Raw genomic sequence first — 22686 nt, 5'->3', positions numbered from 1 at the left:
CAGTGATAAACATAGACCCTCATCGAGTGAAGAGGTGACTGAAAATGTTCGAAGACGCTTGGAGAACTCTCCAAGGAAATCACTGCGTCGATTGAGCCAAGAGACAGGCATTTCGTATGGCACTACTCAGAGAGCTACGAAGAAATCGGCATTGCAAGAAATAGTTCATTAAAAAAAGGACACTTTACTATCGATGGTTTCAGGGGTCACTTTTTCAACGTCTTTTCTCTCCATAACTTGGTTAACAGATGAGGCATCATTCCATCTGTCAAGTTACGAATCAGTAGATACTGGGCTAGTGTAAACCCCTGTATCATACGTGAAACAGCACTGTATTATTGGAACGTTGGAGTGTGACACGCCCTGTCAGCTTCAGTATTGTTGTCCACATTTTCTTTGCTACGACTGTAGATATTAAGTTCATACGGACACCTTCAACACAACTGCGGAGCAGCTGGATGACGTCGATCTTACAGAAGTTTATTTGCAATGAGATGGACACATGTCTCACGCTTCCATGCAACTTGTAACCAGTTTCTTTGGTGACCGAATAATCTCAAAAAATAAACGGCAAACTCCGTCTCACGAGAGCTGCTCGCCTTGGCTCTCAGACAATAAATAACTAAACTGTCATTGTCGGGAAAGCTGAGAGCATTTGGTGGGTGCTGAGCAGCCACCTTGCCTCCAGGATTTGTGTCGTATTTCGCGGTTTTACGCTACTACGTCTTGATAATATATTTTACCGTAATCATAGATACATAAAAGGAAGGTACTAAAAAAAAATGGTTCAAATGGCTCTGAGCACTAAGGGACTCAACTTCTAAGGTCATCAGTCCCCTAGAACTTAGAACTACTTAAACTTAACTAACCTAAGGACATCACAAACATCCATGCCCGAGGCAGGACTCGAACCTGCGACCGTAGCGGTCGCGCGGTTCCAGACTGTAGCGCCTTTAACTGCTTGGCCACCACGGCCGGCCAAGGTACTCACGAAACTTCGTGTTTTAAGCCATAATTTGTGGCCGTGGCGTGAGAGAAATCGCCCGTTTTACGTCCTACACGGATAGCACAAGCAATTAGCCGATTTCGAAAGTTCTAGAGTAATACGACGTAACACAGCAATGAGCTTATAAAAACATAACATGTAGAATTATTAAATGAATAAAAATTGTGATCGAAGAGACTTGACCGTACGTTAATATGAATGATAGAAAAGGGCGTTATTCATTGTGCAATATAGACACCGTGACTACATTCTCGATGAACTGGTACCTCCATTTAAAAAGGTCAATCCGTCACCAATTCCCATTGCAATATGACTATCCAACGGCTTCTTGGGGCAACAAAACTTCTATTTTCCATATTTTCTAATATTAATGACCGAATAAAAATTCAAAGTTTTGTTGTAATCCACACATTAAGAGGTATAATTTTTTGACAGGATTATTACATCTACAAACTATCTTAATTATCTTGAAGTAGTGTAGCTCAGGGGCCGCTCATTATAGAGATAATCTTCATCCAATATTTAAGGATTAGAGTACTCAGCGACTTTTAACAAACTTGACAAATAATTTCAAACGTTTTTGAAACTTTTTCTCGCTGATGCCCCTCCTCCCCAAAAAATAATTAAAGGAGGAAATGTTTATATTCGGTAAGGATAAAAGCTGAAGCAATAAATTAAAATTTGTGCACGGCCGCGATATGGACTCAGGTTTATTGCTTACGAGGCAGATCTGCTAAACGCTACAACACCGTAGCATTCTGACTGCCACAACTGTGCCTAGTATTCTAGTCGAATGCTCCCTCTAATAGAAACTTCAGTTCACATTTTCAGGCCACTTTCCCCTTCTTAAATCGTCAGCATTGCCGAGGTCCTGAGGTCTGTGCTGAGACGGCACTGGACGAGAGTAATCAATGCAGGTTCAAAAATAGTTCAAATGGCTCTGAGCACTATGGGACTTAACATCGGAGGTCATCAGTCCCCTAGAACTTAGAACTACTTAAATCTAACTAACCTTAGGACATCACACACATCCATGCCCGAAGCAGGATTCGAACCTGCGACCGTAGCGGCCGCGCGGGTCCAGACTGTAGCGCCTAGAACCGTTGGCCACTCCGGCCGGCCAGTGCAGGTGTGATAGCCATAGTGCTATGGTGATGTAGCGTGCAGTACATATGTTTAGTGAGCAGGAGACCCCTGTTCAAGTCCTGGCCATAGCACAAAGTTTAATTCACTGTTTATTCACCACAAACGGCCGTCAAGCCACAGCCACTAAAACAATGAAATTCATAAAATGTTACATAACTAGTTTCGATGCACTGAGTCGTCATTATCAAATGTAAGCACAAACCTGGAAGACTACATTAATGATTGCAACCAAACATCTTTCAAATATTACGAAACATACACTGAAACCAGAAACTGAAGCAAAGGTGACATAAATGGGTCACAAGATGTCATGACAATTTTTGGTTGATCAGTCATTTCACGCCTTAATACAGTGTATACAAAACCTACATAGGGATGAAATACATTATATACTCTTTCATTAAGTCCTGCAGTGGGGCTACGATCAGTTCGCAAACAAAGACTCACACGTCGTAATTTTATAACGTGCAGCAAGCCCAAAACGATAACACCAGCACGCAATCGTATTGTTTTCTGCTAATTAAATCTTATACCAAGGACGATACACTCCCAGTTGGGGGTAAAATAATTGTCAGGACGTCTAATGACCCGTTTCTGTTGCCTTTGCTTCAGTTTACCTGTTTTAGTGTATTTTTCGTAATATTTAAAATGACGATTCAGTTCGTCGAAACTAGTTATGTAACGTTTTAAAAATTTCATTCTTTTAGTAATTTAAAATGTTTGATACCACAAATAATTTCTTTCAGTCACACTCCTTGATGACAGTTATGTCGAAATACTTATTCAACTTTTATCCTTGTCGAAGATAAAATTTAGACTCATATGTCTCCAGGAAAATGTAGTTACAACACATCAAAAAAGTTTATAGCTTACTAAGTTTTCGCTGTTCACGAATTAAAACACTTCAGCATCTCACTCTATTCGCAACACATCCTACAACACTGAGTGCTCCTGCAAAATTATATCACTGTACGATATATATTTCAGGAGATATGACGTCATTAACATTGAGATGCGTGATAAACTGGGTTCTGCTTGAAACGGAACCCTAAGTATCCAAACTATTTTTACTCGGTGTTTGATAACGACAAGACGTAGAACCTTGCAACAAACTTTAAATGTAATAAACTATAAACACAATCTAATTAGCGTACTTCTTCTTCAGCCTTATTAATTTTGATGTTTAAGGTCAAACATGTAACACATTTATACATGGAGTTCCATTCGGAGTTGGAGGGGGGGGGGGGTATATTACTGGTTAGGGATAAACGTACGACAACATTGTTTTGGCAAATATGAGTCTGTAAATACTGCGAGCGTTAACATATACTGTTTCGAGCAAATGTTTAGCTTTTAGTAAACTAATAGTTCTTGTATGACTCTTGCGACCTTTCTGGTCGTAGTTGTTTGTTACACGGCAATGTTTCTTCAGCCACTGCTGCTTCTGTACTCATATGAACGGCCGACATTCGAACGTCGATTGCAGACAAATATACAGTTTCATAGTTACATGACTTTGTCGGTGCTAGACCAGAGACTTCTCCGCATTTAACAACAATTTCTATTTGATTTCTGCAGTTCTAACTCGGACACTCTTACAGACGTCTGTACACGGCAGGCGTGGCTGGGGGCTGTGATTCGAAAATCTGAGTGGTTCGCTCGTCTACAAATTAGCTGTGTGTCTCGTACAAGGGAACAGTAGCTCGCGTTTTGTGATCTTTAAGACGTGGTTGCAAAATACTTACAGTTTTACAGACAAATGATGTAGGTGGGTGTTACAACAGCTACGTCTCTCCATTTGAAAATCATTTTTTTTCACTTTAAGGCATCCCAGCTGTGACACTTCCCTTGTAAGATAAAAATTAATTTCCTCTCTGTTTTACTTTACATGGAAAAGATAGAAATCACAAACGACTTCTGCTTTCTGTAGGTGGAACTGCGTGTTAAGATTTATTACCTGGATTAAATGTTCATGTGTGTGGGGGGGGGGGGGGGGGAGAGAGAGAAAGAGAGAGAACTACATCTATAGTCCAGATTGTATATGAAGACGGAGACTGGAATGAAAACCTCGTTTGGCCGTGTTTACACTCAACTTGTATAATAATATTCGACCAAATGCTGTCAATATTCTATAACATTATTGTTTCTACATGTGTCACGCCTTGCGTTTCAACCGAAAAAGATAGACAAAGGTAATTTGCTAAAGACTGAGAAGTCAGTTTCACTTTTTGCACTTTTTGCCATATATTACCATGGAAGTGAGCTGTGAATAAAGTTGGAATAAGAAAATTGTTAAGAGAAATCGATTCTTTATAACCGATACGTTACGGTGCTACGGCGGATTCAATGGATACCGAACCATCAGATGATGTCTGACAACAAAAGAAAATCGCTACACATGAAGAGTTTTCTTCAAATATCTTCCGAAAGATGTTAACCATCGAAAGAATTTTTGGCCATTATGTGGCATGTTCACATTACATGAACAATACAATGCAGGATACTTGTTGTTTGAGCTCTTATGTCATCTCGTACTGCCATCTCATCAGTGAGAGTTTTTCCCCTTCTCGTAGTCATCGACTTCTGTGGTTTCGAGAGGCTATCCGATGGACACGAAGGACTGTATAATCAAAACATCGAAATATTTCGAACACACCAAAAGCGACAGTATATTTCAACAGGTCAGCTGAACAATATGGGTGTTTTATGGGATTTTATGGTGTAGTTTAAGGTTACACATTACGCCGTTTTATATGTACAATAAACGGACATCGAAACGCAGCGACAAATATCACCATCTGAAGTTCCCTTGAATGTTCTAGAGAATCTTTCCCACAAGTTGTATTACAGGGTAGCTGAGTATCGAGTTCCATTTGGAACATTTATTGCAGAGTCTTCTGTAAGAAAAGAATTAATCTCTCTGTGATTGCACGATTGCTCACATAAGCGTTGTCTGTCTTGGTCAGTGCGGGAATTTAGTACTTAGATATTTTTAAATTATTTCTGTGAGTACTGGTATAATTTTTAATGGCAATAATCTCAGTCGAGTCCGCAGCTCGTGGTCGTGAGGTAGCGTTCTCGCTTCCCACGCCCGGGTTCCCGGGTTCGATTCCCGGCGGGGTCAGGTATTTTCTCTGCCTCGTGATGACTGGGTGTTGTGTGCTGTCCTTAGGTTAGTTAGGTTTAAGTAGTTCTAAGTTCTAGGGGACTGATGACCATAGATGTTAAGTCCCATAGTGCTCAGAGCCAGCCAATTTCAGTCGAGTTCAAAATTGAATTCATTCAAGAAAATTAAATCACGGACATTTATTATTATTTTATTGTCTTGTGATTCAAAGACAAACATAGTCTGTTAACAATACAGGTATTTGCTCTTCAGCCAAAGTAGTCAGACACAAAGCAGATATAATTTTTGGAATCGTAAAATATTTATATATTTTCAATGTTTTGAAATATGGGCCTCTGCGTTTTTATTAAGAATGCGGCAAAGGTCAGTTCTTATAGTTTCTGAAACGATGTAGACAAAGGCGAGGGTGGTAGACTAAATGTCGAATGGAAAACCCCTATAATAGGATGATTTCGGAGAAGAGACTCAAACAGTTGTGGAGATATAGGACCACGGTGAAACAGGTGAGATCTGTGATTCTAGAAGTTTTCCCAGTGTAGAGAATATTCCACGATATTTCGACTGATAACCATTCAGCAATCTTTAGGTGAGTGTTTTGCATTGGTTATTACTAGTTCACATCGCCAACTTTATTCAAAAATTGGCGCGGAGATGCAAAGCAGCTGCTAGATAAGCGACCTTTGTCGAGTTCAGCGTCTTCTTCGAGTATTGCTCCATCTATAGGGCGCAGGCGTATGCGTAATAGTGATACTACATGCACGCCCTCTATCGGAATGCTGGCTCAAAGAGTTAAAATTCAATGTGAAATTAACAAAATTAATTGTCGCTAGACTCATTACCACTCAGAAAATGATTTCATCCTGTCACTCGTGTATCGGCTGCCCTGTGTGTACTATTTCGTTTTAATTATGTTAATATCTACTTATTTCACATTTAGTTGAAATGATGAATCAGTGTGTGATCTGAAGTTCTAAACGGAGAACAGGAGGAGAGAGGGTTAGCGGGGAAGATGAGTTAAGGTAGGGTACAGTGAATGGAAACTAGGGAAAGGAAGATTAATTTGGTAATGAGACGGGGAACAGATGGAATAGGTAGATGTGGTATAGAGAGGCGGCTGGGAGACAGAGAGACAGAGAGAGAGCGAGAATGAGAGAGAGAGAGAGAGAGTGAGAGAGAAAATGGGGAAAGGGACAAAGTGTGTGATCTTCTTATGGGATTTTCTCAAAGATTTTGTCTACTATTCGGTTTCCGTTTCTTGCTTGGTCAGTAAGTAGGTGTTTATTGTATGTTTGCATTTTGTTTGTATGGTAACGTTCTTTAAAACAGAGGAGATGTCTGTTAATATCGATTTTTATAAGTTCATATTATTTTCTGTAGTGCTCGACCTATGATATTCCTGTTCAATTTGAGCTACAAATTTTGAGTAGTTTTTACCGTATGTCTATACCCTGATTAATCTTTATATCTTGTGTCAAATGTCCCTTGATTCATCTGAATGTCGTTTTCGCCACAGACCCCGCAACTCGGCTGTCTGCTAGTACTTCTCTCCTTAAAGTTTTGGGAGGTGTTTCTGTATTTAATTATGACACTTATAGACATTATTCATGCCATTTTTAAAAAAATTTGTTAAGCATTTAGTAAGTGAGTTTATTGCATATGATTTTCTTATAATTGCACTACTTTACTATAAATATGAAGACTTTTACGTAACCAGTCACCATTAATTTATTTTATTTATAATAGTGTCTTTGGTACTAGATGGAACTGTAGAGGGAAAAACTGTAGGGAAAAACAGACACTGTAATATAACTAGTAAATAACAGCGGATGTAGGGTGGAAGTGGTGCACTGAGATGAAGACGTTAGCGCAAAAGAGGAATTTGTGATGGGTCGTATCATACCAGTCAGGAGAATGATGACTCAAAAGGTTGCAATGAGAATGAGAATATGTAATAACAATAATAACGACAGTATTTAAAGTAATAAATATGTGAAATTAGAGGAATGTCATTAAACAATTTCCTCATTACATTCTTTTTCAGTATGACTGGTCACATTTATCAGAAAGAACCGACAACAACACAGGAGTAATCAGTGTGAAGAAGTAGTTCACTGGTCAGGAGATGACAGAGATAATAGGGTAAGATTAGCAGCTAAGATGGGAAGAAGATAATAGGAATAGATAGGGATGAGAAAAAGATATAGAGGGTAACTAAGCCAGTGACAAAAAATAAGGCTTTATTTCCTCTTAAATGCCGAGTGGTTTTGGATAAGGTTACAGGGTAATTTGTTTCATATGGCATGACTGAAATGGAGAAGGAGATGTGTTGTCCAAGGGAACAGCCAAGATGCTCGTCTTATTATATCTAATACTATGATGATAGGTATCTGACTTGTGAGGGGACATTTGAGGGAGCAGTGACTGATAAACCGATGAAGTGCACAGAGAGTGCTAAAATCATGCCGCTTACGTGGTCACATCCAGCCTAACTGGCAATGTGGAGTTCTAATTCATTAAACGACAAAATGTTGCACAAGTCGCTAGCTCGAGTCGTCTGGACTGTTCTCTGTTTGTGCCATGTTAAACTACATCACAGTAGTAAAGATCTGAGAGAACTAATGACTGTATTAATTTCTGTTTAACTTGAGCTGAAAACATTTACACACTTCTAGGACTGAATGAGGGTAGGAAAGAGATTTCCTGGAAGCAGCAACGGTTTACCCTACCCACTTTAGATGCTCAGCCAGAAATATGGCAAGGTCTTTTACGGCTCTTTGAAACGGTAACTGGACACCATTGGGGAGTACCGAAGTGAATGTTTCTCGAAATTGTCTCCTAGCTAACTTCTGGTGAGGTATGGTGATAACCTATGCCGTCTTAGGATTTAGGTTTTGTGCTCAACGCGCCGGCCAGGGTGGCCGAGCGGTTCTAGGCGCTACAGTCCGGAACCGCGCGACCGCTACGGTCGCAGGTTCGAATCCTGCCTCGGGCATGGATGTGCGTGATGTCCTTAGGTTAGTTAGGTTTAAGCAGAAGTTCTAGAGGACTGATGACCTCAGAAGTTAAGTCCCATAGTGCTCAGAGCCATTTGAACCATTTTGTGCGCATCGCAATACTGAACAAAGGTCGTTGTTCATAACACGGTAGCAGCAGTCTCCTTGAGCAGGCTCTTATGTACAAGTGGATATTGTCAGCATATAAATAGTAGTTACAGGAGTGAAGCACAGATATATAAAGGTAAGATAACTGTGTGCCGACAAGAGGCGATAGTAGTAGGGGCAAGAATACAGTCCCGCAGCACAGCTCTGCTTCTGGAGTGGCGTGACGTGACATGACGCCGGGGTGCGTAACGCGACGTGGCGGCAGCCGGCAGAGGCGTCGGTGAAGAGCGCAGCGCCGGCGTCGGCAGACCCCGCGGCGCTGATGCGGAAGCGCTGATGCATATTAATCGGGGCGCGCGAGAGCGACCGCAGCGCCGCACCGCGGCCGCGGCCGCTAACCGAGTTATTATCGCGCGCCGCGGATTACAGGCGCTACCTGCTCCTCACGGGAGGGTTCCGTCATCCTGCCTTCAGCCTTCCTTCCTACTTGCTGCACAGTGCCAACAGCTCCTTGCCCCCTCAGCTCCTAATACGGCGCTCCTATTAGTCCGAAACGTATACTCTCTCCCTCTCTCTCTGACTCTTAATTTTCCTTCATTGTTGCAACACGTTTTTATGATAGGTTCGTTGCAAACCACGTATAATTCTCGTGTGTGTGTGTGTGTGTGTGTGTGTGTGTGTGTGTGTACAAGGTCCATTCAAAAATTACGGAACTTCGTCCATAAAGTTTTTCTACGCTTAATTTTACGTATTGTGTTTGGTCTCCTTCAAAATACTCTTCTCCACAATTGTACACAACTCCCAATACCGTAGCCGATCGGCGAATCAGTCTTAAACGATTCTTGCTGGATCGACTATCTTTGCAAATTTTTGTCCTTTCAATGGGGTTTACAACTTGGAAATAAAAAAAAAAAAAAAGGTCAGCAGAGGCCAGGTCTGGAGAGTACGAGGATGGGGCAGCACAGTGATTTCATTTTTTATGGAATAGCCCCTCGTCGACAGGAAAGAATGTGCGGGTGCGCCATCGTGATGCAAGAACCATAAATTGTCTCGTCGCGTTTCAGACCGTTTCCTTCTCCTATTTTCACGCAGGCGTCGCAATACGTCCCGATAGTACCATAGATTAACAGTTTGTCCCTGTGCCCTGTGGCACGAATTCATGGTGACATTCTTGGCAAGAGCGTCGTCGGTAGACATCGTAGGGCGTCCAAAATGAGGGTCATCTTTAACTTCCGTCCGGCCATTTTTAAACAGAGTCAGACATTCGTAACACTGAGTATGGCTTAAGCACTCATCACCGTAGGCTTACAGCATCATTTGGTGTGTCTCTGTAAATGTTTTCTTGAGTTTCACGCAAAATTTAATGCAGACGCTTTGTTCCTCTAACTCTGCCATCTAGAAATTCGCAAAATGTGCGACACAACGTTCTACTCAATACACCACTGAACAGTAACTAACAAACATAAAACAATCAAATTTCCGGAAGTTACACGTTAAACACAGGCGTGTTTAGGGATGCCAACCCTAACACACCACTGGCGTCAAATAATGATTGTCCTGGAAGTCCAGATGGCATATGCCCAGAAACATCGAAACACACAGTTGCATAGATCATCACTTTTCTAATATACCATTACTCTAACTGCATCGTAAGAACCCTCCCATATGGAGAGCTACTAAGGTAGCAGTCATAAAAAGAAAATAACGGGATCCAGCACACCCAAAGAGCCGGCCGCTGTTGCCGAGCGGTTCTAGGCGCTCCAGTCCGGAACCGCGCTGGTGCTACTGTCGCAGGTTCGAATCCTGCCTCGGGCATGGATGTGTGTGACATCCTTAGGTTTAAGTAGTTCTAAGTCTAGGGGACTGATGACCTCAAATGTTGAGTCCCATAGTGCTCAGAGCCATTTGAACCATTTGAACACCCAAAGACGTAAAGGGCAATACAGGCCCATCTGCCTCTGGAACACTTTGGCTAAGATACAGAAGAGGCTCCTGTGTTATCAACTACAGTCACTCAGGAGGCCCTTCGGCCTTAGTCCACATCAATGTGGCTTTAGATCCAAAAGCTCAATAGACGAAGCAGTTAACGGTGTGCCTTCTGGACGAAGTTGATGAGGTTATGTTGCCGACTTGCTGGTTCTAATAACAACTTGAAATCAAGGCCATGCAACTTCTTTTAAAAGTAAGCGACTGGTGCAGCTATAACAAGCTCACTATCACGGCAAAAAAGGCGCAATATTAGCTGATCAAACGGGCACTGCATTGAAAACCCATCACTTAACTGAACAACTCTAGCTAACAGAAAAAAAAACATGGTACTTCGGTATTCAACGAGTACACAAGACTTACAACTGAATAAACAACAAGTCTAACGCACGAACACGATACGCAAAAATCAGCTTACTATAGAATTCTTCTACAACACTACGAACGTATCACATAGCCCTCTTTGAGTTCTATGTGCTTGGCAGCAAGTGTCTGCACACATCTACTGTGTCTCACGATCTACACAACTATTGTGCGGCGTGGTAAAAGAAGCCTCCGGATGTCAGAAGCATTTGTTACCACATCAGCGGGAGCCTTGTACGTTGTACTTGCAACATACCCCACTGATACGACTATCAGACACAAGCATACAAGATCAGAAGTGGAAGACTGGACAGAGCACATGAGGTAGCAAGGGAGCATATTACAGAAAAACGCCACATAAAACCTTGGAAGGTTGAGACATGACAAAAGGAATAGGAAACATCTGAGAAAGGTCGTCGGATTTTCTTCTTTCCTAACATCCGGGAACGGTTGAGGCTGACACACGTTGGCCCAAGCCGTGGTATGGTACACTTCCTGACAGGCCTGGAATCTCAGTGGATGGATTAGAATTGTCTTCAGTGATGAGTCGAAATGAGCCCATGACCAGCGAATACGTGTCTGCAGACGCCCCAGATAGAGGTAGGATATCAACGTGACTGTCATCCGAAATACGGCCCTACAACCACGTGTGATGGTCTGGGGTGCCATTTCTTTTCATACCAAGAACCCTTTAGTTTTCATCCGTAGCACCCTTACGGCACAGCGGTATGTCGATGATATTCTACCCCGTTTTGTAGCCCTTCATAGCAAGCCATTCAGGCCTTACACTTCAGAAACATAACACCCACCCCCTCACGGCGAGGGTTTCTACTGCCAAACTCCACCTTGGCCAAAAGGGTCACCTAATCTCTCACCAATTGAGAACGTTTGTTGCATTATGGGCAGGGCCCTCCAACCATCGGGGGAATTTGACGGTCTTAAACACCAGTTGGAGAGAATTTGGCACAGTGTCCCTCAAGAGGACATCCAACAACTCCATGAATCAATGCCAAGCCGAATAACTGCTTGCACAGGGGCCAGAAGTGGACCAACACTGTAATGGCTTGCTCAATTTGTGAAGCTCTTCATCTTGAGTAAATCATCGAATTTTAGGAAATGCAATGATTTGTTTGTCTATACATGTACGTCATATCCACCGATTTTTGTTCTTTCGTATAATTTTTTGCCTTATAGTGTAAAAAAGTATTTTTCTTGTTTGTACAAAGTAAAAAATATAATTCCTTAATTTTTGGATCATTGGCTTCAAAAATGTAATTGTGTAATATATAAACAATGTAACATGCAAACTGTAAACCATGTAAACTTTATAACATTCTCTAAAAATACTTATGCTACATAATAAGACTTAGCTCCACAAAACATTTATGTACAACATAGATAAGAAGTGACCTTCGAGTAAATAAGCTATAGGTTACCCTTCCAAGGCTCCTCTCCTGCTTAAGGCGCGGACAAATGGAGAAAGTATTCGCACTAACAAATAACACTACCATACCTCATACACAGAACCATGTAGAGTTAAACTCAAGACTTACATACGTATAGTAGTGACCATACCAGAGTAGAATACGTTGATTCAGGGGAGACAGGCTCGTAGTGTTAACTAAAGCCTTCCAACGTGGAATAGCCAAGTAAGGGGGCCTCTTTTTTTATTTAAATTTTTCCTATCGTCTATTGTTTTCTTCTTAATAACACAGAAAAAATTGTTTTCTTTTTCCAAAATTTATTTCACGTATCATACGTTTTTCTAATTAACAAGCAACTATGTACATAAAGTGAGGATGAATAATAGAAGAGAGAGAAGCTGCAGAAAAAGACGAAGAGATCATTTTGCTTCTTTGTTACTAGCTTTCCGTAGGTAACGACGTATAGTAGATAGGGATGAAGTAATAAATCAAAGCGTCGTGTCTGATGCTGAAGTTTTACTGCTTGAGCGGTGAGAATGTAGTAAGTGATAAACCTACTCCCTTTTATCGTCTTGTGGGGGGAGGAGGGGTGCCAGCGAGAAAAAGTCTCGTAAATGATTGAAATTATATGTAAAGTTCGTTGCAAATCACTAAGTGCTCACATTCCCAAAAACTGGATGAATATGGTCTTGCTATTTGCGCTTTGTGAACTTCGATACTTTCTCACTCCCGTATCCCTGAGAGCGAGGTGCTTCTTACCCCCACAGTAGTTCCTTCCAGATAGTAGGTGATACGCGTACCAAGCTCGGTGGAAATCGATTGAGTAGTTTCGGAGGAAATCATTGACATAGATACCTCTTCATACATACATACATACGTACAATTTTCATAGTATGCACGGATGCCTATATTACTAAATGGCAAAAATGCATGTTACCTATCTAAGGGCTTCCAGGGGAATTTAAAATTTTTAAATGCTATCATAACATTCTCATTAAGTTGTACAAACGTATGTTAGAAACTGAACACAGTGAGACACATATTTCATAACCTGTGTATATTGTCTTGAGGTAGCGCACCTCCCTACACGCAATTTACTGGGATTATACTCATTCAGTGTTTGAGAGTGAAAGCACTTAGCGATTTTAAAGAAATTTTGCACATATTTTCAAACATTTTGGCAACTTTCGTTCACATTGTCCACAAAATAATGAAAGGAAAAATTTTATCGCTTAAAACACTTTTACTGTTCGTGTAGTAAAACTTTGCAATGGGCATGATCTTTTAGTTTATTAATGCTACTAATTATATTAGCATATTAACAACACATTGTTCACACAGTGTCCACATGTACCGCTGAATGTACCGGCAAAATTGTTTCATTCAACGACACATAATTCAGGAGGCGTTTCGTGCTAAACGTTGACATGCATGAAAAACTAGCATTTGTTAAAACGGTGTGGAGGAAGCGGGGGACATGGAAAAAGTACACTGTTATAGATTAAAACACCCAATAATACTTTGTATTTCCATACTTCTTTTAAACATGTCCGCTATCCGAATTCACAGCAACATTTACTGTAGTAAAGTAGGAGACCAAGGCTTATGGGGCTGAGAGCACTAACCAGAGATATGTATATTATGCGTGCAAACCCCCACGTGTCGTCTCACGCCTGCAAATAAAAGTGCTACGTAGCATAAACAACGTTCCACGATACACACACACACACTGCGGACCTCCACAGGGAATACCGTTTGAGACTCTCACGGAGGTATTCAAAATGCTCGCCACACGACTGTACAGGAAAACGAGATATTTCAACGATCCTTCCAGCCTTAACCTGGGAAACTGCGATCACAATCATAGATGGAAAAGTAACTGTCCAAAAACGCTACTAGTTACTGACAATTACCACATATGGGTAGCAACACACAGACGTAGCAAATACTGGCGTACCCCTGCATCACGGCAAAGCTAACTGCCGTTGTCATCTGTAAACCAGGTGACCAATCGGCAACGCAGGGAAGCCGTGCTGCACACTAAAACGCAATGAAACCAACCAAAACCCTTACACAGTGCGACCGATTTATGGCCAATCGACTACTTGGCTTGTTAAGGTACAGACACTACAGCTGGCCGTGCGGATTGGCCGCGCGGTATGAGGCGCCATGTCACGCACGGATTGCGCGGCCGCTCCCGCCGGAGGTTCGAGTCCTCCCTCGAGGATGGATGTGTGTGCTGTTCTTAGATGTTAGTTTAAGTAGTGTGTAAGTCTAGGGACCGATGATCTCAGCTGTTTGGTCCCTTAGGATTTCACACACATTTCAACATTTGAACACTACAGCTGGCTCAGAAGGCTCCCAAGTGCCCAGCCAATCAGTACTCCTATTTGGTAGGACTGACACTGTTTGTGATTACCTAAGCTATGAAAACTGTACAGAGCATTGCACGATACCCAAAACTAGCAACAACCTCACCCTTGCGTGATCTGTCACAGATAGCAAAAATACCGCTACTGGTCTTACAACCCGGCCATGTAACATTAAATGAGTATGTCCTATATAGTCGGATCTACTTTGCGTCACGTGAGTGTAGGGGAGTCGAAACAAGTAGTGACCCATGACGTCATATCAATTTGAGATTTTTTTTATACATGTCATTCATTTCTAAATTTTATTTATTATTTACAGAGTAAAGAATTTAATTATGTATAACATTTAATAGGTATTGAGTTTTAATGAGATAGATATAAATATGTTTTGACGTAGCAAATAACTTTGTTGCATTGTGCATGATATGTTTTCTCTTTGTAAGAAAAGAAACTTCCGTGTTGCTCGAGTGCGCGATCAAGTAGTCGTCGAGTGCGGATCTTCTTTAACTTTCACGAATGGGCATAGAACTGTTAATTTACAACCCGAAATTGATTTAAAAATTAATCTAGGGAACCACGGCCCTACTTTGGTGCAAAACAAATCGCGCGTGAATTCTCAAATATCGGCGCGGTGTTTAAGATACGCGGCTGGATATCGAGTTTTATGGTCGCTTGTGTGATTCAGTGACGTTAACTGCAATTTACGAACATTAGCTTCATAATAACTATTAAAGACTTATATAAGTGGCATAGTTACCGTCTTGATGCTTAAAGCAAGGGAGAAGCGATTTACTGTCGCGATACAACATATATTAATCATTGCGTAGTCAGCTTGTTAATACTTTGCTTAGCAACTCATAAACGGACAGTGATGGAATTACTGAAACGATCTTTTAAGTATTAATGACCACTAAACACACATCAGAAACTAATTACTCTAACTGTGAGTGACTTCTGGATTGGATGAGTTTTTTCTTATTTCAGCTAAGTGGTATTAATAAACTTCTTTCGAGATTGAAACTTCATCAGTGGTGTCACGCTCATTCAATTAAGTAGAACGATAGATAGTACTAGATACTCTACTATTTATAGTTATAAAAGAAAAGAGAGCACACACCTGTTTTTTTTTTGTTTTTTGTTTTTTGAGAAATGTTCGTACTTGAGTCATCAGTCTTCTCAAATCAAAGGCACGAGTGACGCTCCCTCACAGCACACATGTGTCCCCTTCTCACTACATTTCTGAATTGAAAACCCTGAGATATAGCCGCGGTATGAAGAAGGAAGAACGAAGAGGAAGATCAGCGAAAGAAACGGAGCAAATAGAGAAGGGGAGGTCACACCACTGTCGCAGAAGTTTTTTCTTTTCACGTGGCACTTGCCTGGGTACCTTTCTTTCCCCTCTACCCTTGAAAACGCTATCCACCGTTCCTTGTCCGTCTACTATCTATCCCCGCGGTGCGACGGTATTAGTGAATAAACCTATGCAGACATCCGGATAACATCATGGCCCCACATTCCGCCATTAGAACTAACAAACACTTAGGTGACAGCAGAACTTTTTAGATGGTTACCACATCGATATGGTCGTGGAGGGGCTCCACCCTTTTATTATTAATTTACTCACATGTCATCCGACGCTAAGATCATTGCTCATCAAGAGTGGCACACTGTCAGCGGATACTACATGTTTCGGGTTTCTTGGAGGCACAGTTCTGCTTCAATACTGATACGAGTGTGCAGTACAGTCTGCGAATGAAATGGCCCGACAACTGGAAACGTACTCCAAAACTGAAGTACGTGAACGGTGCGATTCTTCTGGGCGAAACGTCTGAATCATACACAGATTAATGTTGGAATTCCGGCGGTATACAGACCAAATGCAGTATAACATCTAACAGTAGCGAAATGGTTCCGACAGTCTGGCCGTGGCCCCACAGATGATGTTGATCGGGAAGTCCAGATGTTGCACCATGCGATTTCCGTCGTTTCGGCAAGCTGAAAGAACATCTGAGGGGAAAGAGATTTTCCAGCGACGATGACATTCACGCAGCGTTTCTCGAGTGGCGCCACGGCCGAGGAGCGGATTTCTGTCGACGAGGAAATGCCGATTGGTGGCAGGTTCTGATCATTGTTTACAGAGAATTGGTAATCATATTCAAAAATAGCGTCCTGTACCTGTGTCATCTTGCAGCGTAGTGCCGCACTGAATAAATGTTACTTGATCTGCCACAATAATGTGTTTCTAGTGTGACTACCTGTCAAAATTTTTGCTGGACAACAATATCGATGTCGTCGCCATTCAAGAAACTCGTGTTTCCAGCGAAGAAATATTCCGAAGCCGAGGTCGAATTCCAGGATATTCTGCACTTGGTGTAACTTACCACGAGGTGTATGGAATTGCTACGTATGTCCGTAACAACATAAACGAAGCTTCGCTGATTTCTGTAAGTGTGGAGGCAGATATACATACAGTTGTCATACAATTGCACGGCATTACTATTACAAATGTTTACAAACCACCCAAAACAACATGGCCCGATTTTGTCCTACACACAGCAGAACATCCTGCAATTTACATAGGAGACTTCAATAGTCACCATGAACTTTGGAAGTACTCTCAAAATGATGAAAATGGGAGCATGCTTGCAGAATGGATCGAAGAGAATAATCTTCATCTAGTGTTTGATGCCAAAGATCAAGGCACTTTCAGGTTAGCTGCTTGGGACAAGGATTCAAATCCTGACTTATGCTTTGTTAGCTGCAACGAAACTGGCTTTCCCATCAACACCACAAGGAAAGTGATAGATGCCTTTCCTCACAGCCAACACAGACCTGTAATAATGCAAATTGGCTGCACTGTTCCTGTCATACGATCAACTCCGCATGCTCGATGGAATTTCCAGAAAGCCGACTGGATGAAGTTTTCAACGGAACTGGATAAGACCATTCGATGGATACCTCCATCACATAATAACTATCAACGCTTCATTGGTGCAGTAACAGCAACAGCTAAAAAGTGTATGCCAAGAGGATACCGAAAAGAATATGTTCCAGGATGGAATGAGGAAAGTGAAACACTGTACCAATACTTTCAGCAAAGTGGTGACCCAGAGATAGCTACAGAACTATTGTCCAGCTTGGACATGTCTCGGAGGCAGAAATGGGCAGAAACAGTCAAAACTATGGACTTTACCCACTCGAGCAGGAAAGCATGGAGTCTTCTGAGAAAACTGGGAGGAAGTGCACCAGCATGCAGAAAAAATTCCGAAGTAACACCAGACCAAATTGCTTCCCACATCATTACCACCTCAAGAGTACCTCCTGACAAGAAACATACAAGACATATCAGACGACAGCTTCGTGACCTTAAAAAGAAGGCATCTCCCTCATCTGAGTATACCCATCCCTTCACAGTTTCAGACATTGACTCTGGACTGAAGGACCTCAAACCTCTTAAGGCACCTGGATTCGATGGTATCCACCCAGAATTCCTGATCCATATGGGAGGAAAAGCTAAGAAATGGCTGGCAGAATTCTTCACTGACATCCTGCTGACTGGTCAACTTCCATCTGAGTTTAAAAAGGTGAAGATAATATCTGTTCTGAAACCTGGCAAACCCAGCAACAGGGTAGAAAACTATCGCCCCATTTCCCTACTCAGCTGCTGCTACAAGCTTTTTGAAAGGCTAATATATAACAGAATAAGTAGCGCTATCTTAGAGAACGTTCCAGTTGATCAGGCAGGCTTCAGACCAGGGCGTAGCTTCTGCGACCAAGTATTGTCTCTCACATCCTTCATAGAGTCAGGATACCAAATGAAGCAGAAAACATCTGTGGCATTTGTTGATCTAACTGCCGCCTTCGACACTGTGTGGAGGGAAGGCCTTATCTACAAATTTCTCCGCATCATACCCTGCAGAACAATGGCTCGACTGATTAACAGCATGCTAAGTGATCGGAAGTTCCAGGTAATCACTGGAAGCAACATAAGTAAGGAGAGGAAGCTGAACAACGGATTGCCTCAAGGATCAGTTCTCTCACCCTTACTGTTCAACCTATATCTATCTGATCTACCTTACACTTCGTCCAGAAAATACTGCTATGCCGATGATCTGGCTCTAGCCGTCAAACACCAGGAAATGAAGACAACAGAAGAGATTTTAGCCAATGACCTGTCTGCATTAGACAATTACTTCAAAATCTGGAGACTCCAACCCAGTGTGAGTAAAACAGAAGTGTGTTGCTTCCATTTAAATAACCAGTTGGCGAACGTAAAACTGGAGGTAAGTTTCAGAGGCAGAATTCTTCATCACAACTGGAACCCAAAATATCTTGGTGTCATCCTGGATCGTACACTATGCTTCAAACAACACCTTCTTAACTTAGCTCAAAAGCTGAGGACTCGAAACAACATCCTCCATAAGCTATGCGGAACTACCTGGGGATCTTCAGCAACCACCCTGCGAACTTCAGCTCTGGGCTTGGTATACTCAAGTGCTGAGTATTGTGCACCTGTTTGGATGAATAGTCATCATACAAGGCTTGTTGATACCCAGCTGAATACGACAATGCGCATAATATCTGGCACAATCAGATCTACTCCAGTTTATTGGCTTCCACTGTTAACTGGTATAATGCCTCCTGATCTACGCAGATGTACTGCCCTTATGAGAGAATTCCACAAGATCTCCAGGAATTCTAACCTACCCGTGCATAGCGACCTGCCACTTTTAAATCGCAAGAGACTGAAATCACGTCATCCAACTTTGTGCGATGCTGCTGACATGGTGGCTAAGAATTTCAAACCTCTTGAAGAATGGAAAGGTCGGTGGGAAGCAGTGACAGATGTGCACCTGCATAACATCTTCTCAGGTGCTAAACTTCCAAGTGGATTTGACTTACCACGCAAGACGTGGTCTACTCTCAACAGAATCCGTACCAGCCATGGGCGATGCAGGGATGCTCTCTTTAAGTGGAACAAGCTGCCTGATCCAGCTTGTGACTGCGGGGCTCCATACCAGACTGTTCACCACATCGTCAGTGAATGCAGGATTCGAGCCTATCACGGCGCCAAAAAGGACTTCCTGCTAGCAACTCCAGATGCAGTGCGCTGGATTGAAGGACTGGATATTCAGTTGTAAAAACAAACTTAAGTTTCTTGTGTGCCAATATGTACATATATATATGTAATTTCATGATATGTCTGTATTAGCCATACGCTAAATAAATAAATAATGTGTTTCCTTAAAGTCAGGACCGCCATTAGACTGTTGTTCACTTACAGTGTTACATTTACACTTACACAATCATGATTTCGGCTTCAGAGTGTCATTATCAAGTGTTATAAGTGTTATACAGTGCCTAAGAGGACATACAATTTGACACTTAGCCAACTGTCATTCAGTCAAGCTGGTATACTCAGTGATGAAACAAAGCAGTAGGCTTTGCCAGAAGTATCGACCCTTAGACAATGTGTCTAATAGTGTATTTTAAATACGACAGTTAAAGCACTTGATAATGGCACTCTGAAGACGAAATCATGACTGTGTAAGTGTATCACTGTAAATAAACAACAGTCTAATGGTGGGCCGTGCGGTTAAAGGCGCTGCAGCCTGGAACCGCAAGACCGCTACGGTCGCAGGTTCGAATCCTGCCTCGGGCATGGATGTTTGTGATGTCCTTAGGTTAGTTAGGTTTAACTCGTTCTAAGTTCTAGGGGACTAATGACCTCAGCAATTGAGTCCCATAGTGCTCAGAGCCATTTGAACCATTTTTTTCTAATGGTGGTACTGACTTTAAAGAAATATATTATGACTGTGGCCCCGCATTATGAAAAAAGTATTAAAAAAATTATTATACAGTAATGTGTAGCTTGGTTTTTGTAGTCCTCCTCCCCCAGGCTGCACACTATGAGTCGCCGCTGGATGCCGTCGGCGAGTACCGGCCTCACGTTGTTATCTTCCAGGCAGTCAGCACGGACGTGCGTCACGGAACAGCTCATAGCTTCTGCTTGCAATAGGGTGATGCAAAATGGCGCACTGTACTAATACACAGCTTCACAACTACTGTGCAATTCCCACTTAATTGTTTGTCAGGGAGTTCACGGAAGCACCTTCACACAGTTTATCTACCGCTCCACTCTCGAATAGCACGTGGGAAAAACCAACGCCTAAATCTTTCCGTGAGTGCTCTAATTTCTATTGTTTTATTAAGAATACCATTTCACCCAATATCGATGGGACTCACCAAAATATTTTGATATTGGGTGAGAAATACAGTGATTGAAATTCTGCGTAAAGATTTTGAAGCAATGAAAAGCTACTTTCTTTTAATTGTAGCTACCGTAACTCGCTTATAATGTCCGTGATATTTTTTTTTTTAACTTCACCGATGTTCTCCGTCAATACGATAGTGTGAGGATCGCATATTGCACAGCAATGCTCCACATGAGGACGGACAAGCTTGGTGTACGCAGTCTGTTTAAGTGTTCTTTTTTTTGTTTGTTTGTTTCATCTTCTAAGTGTTTAGCAAATAGAACATAGTCTTATATGTGAGTGCAGGCTTCCTCGGCGAATTTCATGTATGAAGTCTTCACGGGTTGCTACGAGACGACGACGCTACTCGGCTGACAACCCGTGAAGACTTCATATAAGAACATAGTCTGCGTGCTGTCTTCCCCAGAATATTTTCCACGTGATAGTTAAGTTGTGTGTAACTGTCATCCCTAGGTATTTAGTTATATCGACAACCTTTAAATTCTCATGATTTTCGTCAGAAGGAAATTTAAAGGAATTTTTAGCACATGGAGAATTTCGTGGGGTCAGTTGCCATTTTTCCCACCATCACACATCTCTTCTAAATCATGCTGCAATTCATTCTGATCCTGGGGCTACAGCATCATGTGCAAAAATGCAAGAGATTTGCTCGGATTGCTTCCTACGTCGTTATTACGTATACTAAGAGCAGCATAGGGCCTATAACACATTCTTGGTGAACCAAAGATATCACTTCGGTTTCACTAAATGTCACCGTTCTGACAGGAAATCACGAATCCAGTCGCACAACTGAGACAATGCTTCATGGGCACATACTTCTAGAAACATGTTATCATCTTGAGATCCGCTGTCGATAGCACTCATTACTCTGTGTGAATAAAAAGTCAGCTGTGTTTCACAAGAAAGATATTTTCTGAATGCGTGCTAGTTATTTGTCAGTTCATCGCTTTCTTCGAGCTATTTCATAATGTTGGAAAACGGTATGTATTCCACAATTATACCGCAAGTCGATATCACTGGTACGTGTATACAACTGAACGGATTACATCGATCTCCTTTCTTGTGTATTGGTGTGACCTATGCACCTTTCCAGTCCTTAGGTACGGATCCTCTGACGAGCGAGCAGTAAGGGTAGAACATTTCTTGGTGGAGTCAGTTGATCAGGTTTGTGAAGGAGGAATGAGGAATTCAAAAGGGACACATAGCATACCAGTGAGGTGTACGTGGAAGGCGATACTGAAGTAACACTGTCACTTGTATGTATTCAAGTGCAGCAGTTCTGAGACCGTAAGACCTTGTAACAGAGGCTGGCCAGTGTAGGTTAAGACCTCGAAATCTCTCGAGAAATACCTACACCGATGAGCCAAAAAAGTATAATCACTAGTGGCAGCTTAATTTTATATCACCTGGTAGCATTGCGGCCACGTGACACTGTAAAGAAAGTAGGTAAGTGCAGCAGAGACGAATGGGAAATCGTCCCAGCGGCAATACGGCCCAAAATGGGGACAAAGTACGGATTGGTATGCCCGGTGTCTGGGAACGAGAGTTTCGAAAATGGCGGGAGTGATGGGCTGATCGTTTGATGAAATGTGGTTGAAGGATGTCGATACACGAACCGGCGACAATGTATTGTACAACCACGCCTCAGCACAGTACGTGGAAATCGAAATCTTTTCCGCTCTCTGAAACAAAACAGAAGGAGGTATGTGGCAGATCTGACAGCATAGAGCAAAGCTAGTGCAGGCGCAAGTGCTTCGAGCACTCGTTTCAACATAGCGTTCAACACGGCGTTTCGCAGCAATGACCAATATTGTTTAGCATGGCGATTCGCAGCAATGACCCCTACATGTTCCCATGTTCTCCCAACGACAACTTCAGTTACGGTT

This window comes from Schistocerca serialis, chromosome 1 (genome assembly GCF_023864345.2).
Source record: "Schistocerca serialis cubense isolate TAMUIC-IGC-003099 chromosome 1, iqSchSeri2.2, whole genome shotgun sequence".
In the NCBI taxonomy this organism is placed as follows: Eukaryota; Metazoa; Arthropoda; class Insecta; order Orthoptera; family Acrididae; genus Schistocerca; species Schistocerca serialis.
The sequence above is the reverse complement of the archived record's forward strand: the minus strand, read 5'-3'. Positions refer to the sequence as shown.